Source organism: Lycium ferocissimum, chromosome 10 (assembly GCF_029784015.1).
Source record: "Lycium ferocissimum isolate CSIRO_LF1 chromosome 10, AGI_CSIRO_Lferr_CH_V1, whole genome shotgun sequence".
NCBI lineage: Eukaryota > Viridiplantae > Streptophyta > Magnoliopsida > Solanales > Solanaceae > Lycium > Lycium ferocissimum.
The window spans coordinates 57,087,018-57,093,017 of NC_081351.1; positions in this window are offsets into that span (position 1 = coordinate 57,087,018).

The window sequence follows — 6,000 nt, forward strand, 5'->3', positions numbered from 1 at the left end:
CGTTGTACTCTTTTTCCTTTCACCAAGGCTTTGTCCTAATTGGGTTTTCCTGTTAGGGTTTTTAATGAGGCAGCCAAAATGCATATTATTAGAAATGTATACTCTTTTTCCTTCATTAGAATTTTTTCCACTAGGTTTTTTCTAGTAAGGTTTTAACGAGACACATTAATTATCAAATAGATATCCAAGGGGGAGTATTATAGGTAAATTTATTTTGTTATGGATGTCTATCATATCATAGATAAATATCATTATGTCTATCTCTAAGAGAGAAATTAGGCTTTGTAACTTTGAGATTAAGTCAGTTTTCCCCTACAAATAGAGGGATTCTCCTTTATTGTAAATCCATCCCTCAAGAGAAATAAAAGAATTCTCCTCTCTCCTCTGTTTACCTATAATATTCTTCTTACTTGTTTTATTATTTTATAACACTATCTATGTTTTAAGACCAATATTTTAAAACTTTGAACTAAACTACTCAAATCTTCATATTATTAAATAAAGCTTTTACAATAACATCCTAGATAATGTCTTTAAAACACATGGCTAATATCTTATTGACTTGAATTGATCCTCACTAATATAAATAATAATGTTACTATATGACGTAAAAGACAAAGTATGAAAAATAAAAAAGGCAACAGTAATTTTTTTGTATATGTGTTTATACTTAAGGCCTCATATTTAAATGTAGCTTTATTGTGAGGATCAAGCATATAATATGGCTATAGAGGCGGGAGAGCTTTTGGTTTTTCTTATCAAGGGTAGTTTAGGAATTTTGAATTTTATGTTCAGTATTGCACGGCGTGGTGTGTTAAACTATTGTTCTTCTTTGGGCTTTGTGATGGACACTATATAGGGTAGTCTAGAATTTTATGTTCCGTAGTGCACACGGCGTGGTATCTTAATGACCCCTTATAGTAGTTGGAATATTGGATTGATTTTTATTTTATTTTTTTATGTTGGATTGATAGACAAGTGAATATTTTTCAATAAGAGACAAAAAGAATCTGAAGAGGGAACTCAAGATTTTCTCGGATTAAATTTAGACACTTTAGTTGTTCAAATAATAATAATAAATATGGGTCCTAAAAACAATGCGCCTCTCCATTAGAAGTCCATTTTGGATATGAATTGGGGCCGGCAAAGTTCTTGTTATTTGAATTTTTTGCTAATTTCTTACTCTTTTAGGATTTCTATATGCCTGATAAGAGATTCTTAGGCCGGGAATAAAATAAGGAAAAATTACGATTTATGTCTATTTTTTAAAATATTTTTAAAACTAAATTTCGAGACACATTGTCCTAAAGTTCGAGGAAGTGAAAATGAAAGAGCTTGTAACTCAAAATGATTCCATTAGATTGTTAACTGCTTGGGCAGGAAAAAAATTTGGGCGAACCCGATGATGGTCGATCAAATTTTCATATTTATAGTTTTTGCTCCGACCTGCGACAAACAAGCATCATATGCGCCCCCGTAAATTGAACATGCGGTCCACATGTTGGCCTGCAGGTCAACCTTGAACCAAGTCAAAATCGGCTTCTGAACCCTTCTATATATAGTGGTACGTACGGTCCATGTGTCTAACATGCAATCTATATATGGCCACTACAAGTCGATTCAGAGAATTGAAATTATAATATTTTTAACTTCAACAGACAATACAACATGCGGACTTTATGTTCAACATGTGTCCATATGTCCGACATGTGGTCTGTATGTTGGCTTCGCATATCGAGTTCAAAGACTTAAAATTTTCCAACCTTTTGTAACTTCTGGGACTTCACATACGGCTGGACATATAACCCGTATGTCGGATATGCGGTCCGTATGTTAGCCGCATCTTGACACAAATTTCCAACTTTGTTTCTTTCGATTATCTTCCTGTGTATTATACACATAAATTACCATAGTCCCAATCTAAACACAAGTAGTTTAAACCTAACCCAAATCTACGAGGTTTTACAAAAATTAAATCAATGTCAAAATCGATATCACGATTCGAACTTCAAGACATGGTGTCCTGAAGTTTTGAGCTGAAAAATTGTTAAACTATAAAAATTAAACTTTAACTAAAGCTAAAGTTTGCATCGAACTTAATGACACAATGTCCTAAAGTATTGAACATAAAGAAAATTGAGCTTAAGAACACAGAGTCCTGAGATATTGAACTAAAAAAGTGAACTTCAGGACATTCATAGTGTCTTGAAGTTCTGTTGAAAAACTGAACTTCAAGACACATTATCCTCAAATTATGAGGAAGCAAAGAAGGAGCGCATCTTCCACTTTTTTAAAAGTTATTGCTAAACACTAAGAGCCCGTTTGGCTTAACTGATTTAAAATAGCTTATAAGCATTAGCAACTAAAAAGCATTAAGTGTTGAGGCTAATGTAACAAATTATAAGCAGTTACGCGTTTGGATAAAAGTGCTGAAACTGATAATAAAAAACTGAAGTGTTTGGTTAAAAGATGTTGATAAAAACTTTCTTATATTAAAATGACTTAAATACCCTTAAACCGTTGTGATTTTACAATAGTTTAAATTTTAGATTAATCCAAATGCGAAATAATTATTGATTAGAATTATTTTTTTATAAGTAAAAATTATTTTATGATAAGCGAAAATATAATAATAAGTTATAATAATAATAATAATAATAATAATAATAATAATAATAATAATAATAATAATAATTAGTAATTGACAAAAAATAGTCATTAAATAACATACTCAAATACAGTCAAACCTCTCTATAATTGTCATTCGTTATAACAGTATTTCACTATAACGACCTGATTTTCTCCGGAACCGATTTTCATGTTATATTTTACTTCTCTATAACAACATTCTACCTATAACAACAATGACACTCATTATAGCAGTACACTCTTTGTAAAATTACCTCTCTATAATAGTCATACTCAAATATTGTGTAATAATATTTCGAAGGACATATATTATATATACAAACTATCAGGGGCGTATCTAGCATAATAAATGGGGGTTCAATTTAACCCCTAACTTTCGATACGGAGTGTAAATTTATGTGTAAGAAATTGTGAAAATTCGAATAAATAGTAGATATGAACCCATAATTTTAAAGATACAATGGGTTCAATACTAAAAATCTTAAGGTTGAACCCCTAGAATTTAAATCATGGATTCGCCTTTGCAAAATATTAAAATATTTATATTAATCATTATTAATGTCATGCACATGGTAAATTTTAAGTACAAATATCTAAATTAAAAAAAAAATATAGCACAAATCCCATCTCATAACACCAATCAAGCATAGGATGCTGTCTTTTGCCAAAAAAAAAAAAAAAAAAAAAAAAAAAAAAACACAGGAGGCTACCACTTATAAGGAGTTTGATACAACACATTCAATCCTTGAAACTTATACTGATGAAGAGATTATTGCACAAGTCATTGGAGTAAAAGAATAAGAGCCATCGAATGCAGAAGGTGACAACAAAATTCCTGATGAAAAGCCTCAACCTCATGCTACTTGGGGTGAAATAGAAGAGTCGTCTGTTAAGCTCTTAGACATGAACCGACGCCACATGTATATTTCCGTTTCCGCCCTCAGAAAAATCTCAATTTGGTTCTTTAAAGAGCTGATTGAATTAGATTTGGAGATATTTTAGTATTATTATTGCTTGATTTTAAAAAAAGCTCTTAGACAGCTAGCCTTTAAGGGAAAGCTATTGAATTCCCTTTTACTAAAAGTTTGAAAAAAAATCTTCGTTAATTCAAGCGTTATATTATCAACAAGAGACTAAAACTTACGAAACAACCTACAATTGTATAATTTTTACGTCAAACTTGAAATATTAATTAATTAATTTAAATGCATACGTTCCGTAGATTTTAATTTTCTATCGGTACAATACAACTAGTTATGGATTTATGAGTAATTTATTAGTCTTTATCAAGTTTTGTTAATGAAATATGAAAATCAATTGAGATTTTAAAATTAACAAGTATTTGTTTTCGTTTATAACATAAAGAGTACAGAAAAATACTTTTTGCATTCTTTTGTTTATAACAACTAAATGAGATCTAAATATGAAATGCCAGTATACATACATAACAACACTTTACTATAGCAGCCATGAAATTTTTGGACAAACGCTGCCATTATAGAGAGTTTTGACTGTAGTACAGAAATATTTATATAAAGAACATTAAATGCAGAGAAGTTTATAGACACCAAGGGGAATTATGAATATTCCACCAAGATGAAGTCGAGTTACGATAAAAACATTAGAAATTTAGTATGCAATCACGATTCTTCTTACTTAACACATTCAAATGAAGTTTATAAAGTAATAAGGATGATAGAAGATTAATTTATAATAGATATCTTTATCATCCATATCCAATTGTGTTTTATGCAGAAGAACTTCAGATAATTTCATGACGGTAATCGGCGTTATTACTGAATTTTGAGAAAAGTCATGAAAAAGGTAAGAAAGTGAAGTTATGGAGAGGGTAGGGTTTTAATTTCAGTAGGGGTATTTGGGGAATTACAAAATAATATTAAGGATAGAATTGTAAAAAATTTAATCAAACCTGAAGTGCTTATAAGCTGAAAAATGATAAGTTAGGGATGATTAAATTATGACCTTTAACTTATTTTAGCTTATAAGCACATTTTATTTTACCAAACGGTTAGATAAGTTAAAAAGTAACTTATAAGCAAGTTTGACCAAATTATAAGCTTAGCCAAACACCAAGTAAGATTTCAATAGAAGTCCTAAAAGTGGCTACTTGGTGAAATTTTCTCTTAAATAAGAAGCAGCAGTTGAAGGGTTTTACCTGTCTGTTTCATGGTCTGCTTATGTCATATAGTCCTACCATTTCAGTTTATTCCATTTTAGTCATAAAGGGTTTTAGTAAATTCACATAGATGAAGTAACTTAATTGGCTAGCAAAAGGAGTTTCTATACCTACCGTTCAATTTTTGGGATTTATGGACTAACTTGCCCTTCAGGAACAAGTACAACTTTCCAAAAATGTGGGGCCCCATTTAACTTTAGTTGGTGGCTTTTGATTTCTAATGACCACATGCCTACAGGGCTACTTTGGTGATATACCTCTCACCTCGCCTGCCTACCGTATAGGAGCAAAACATGGATTGAGAAAGTAATTATATACGCTGAGGTGTTCTTCTGACAGTTTGGAGAAATGGTAAAAAAGAAAAACAAAAAGAAATTTAGCCCCATATTTACTTGAGATTTATTTATAACCCTATATTTATTTGAAATTAGGAAAACTGTCCATGACTGGGATAAAAGTTGCACGGTCTAAGTGCTTCTGAAACAATTTTGGAACACTGACCAGAAGATAAAATGAGACTCCCCTTCTAAAGACTGGAACAACTAGCAACATGGAGGAAACTAGATTTACCTTAACACTGCAGTCAATGATATTTCTTAATTAATCGCCTAAGGAATAATAGTTACAATTGTAGTCAGCTTTTGCAGTACGTAAACCAAATACATTCAAATACATATATACAACTGTATATAGCTATGAAATGAAAATTGTAGCTACGAAATGTAATTAACTTAAATAGTAGTTATTAACCATAAATACCTCTTTGAGTTAGCTATGCCATGTAAATTTTCCAAAATAAGTAGCACACAAAAAAAGTTTAACAAGGCAGCATACGCGAAAGTATGATTCAAAAAATTCAGTATATTATTGGAATATTTAGAAAACAAATACTTTTCACAACTATTCTTATGTAAGAAGTGCAACAAAACAATGGAATATTTGCATAATGAATTTTTTTCCCCTGCAAATCAACTTTAGATTATTCTAATCTTGTAACAACCCTCCTGGTCGTTATGGAAAATGTAGGATCACCCCATCAAAAGGAACCTTCCCAAGGGTAGTACGAGCTAATAGCAACTCGATTTTAGAAGTTTAAGAACTGAAAACTTGACTTGTTTGTGATTGTTGTTTAATTTTGTTGAGTCCGCCGGGGG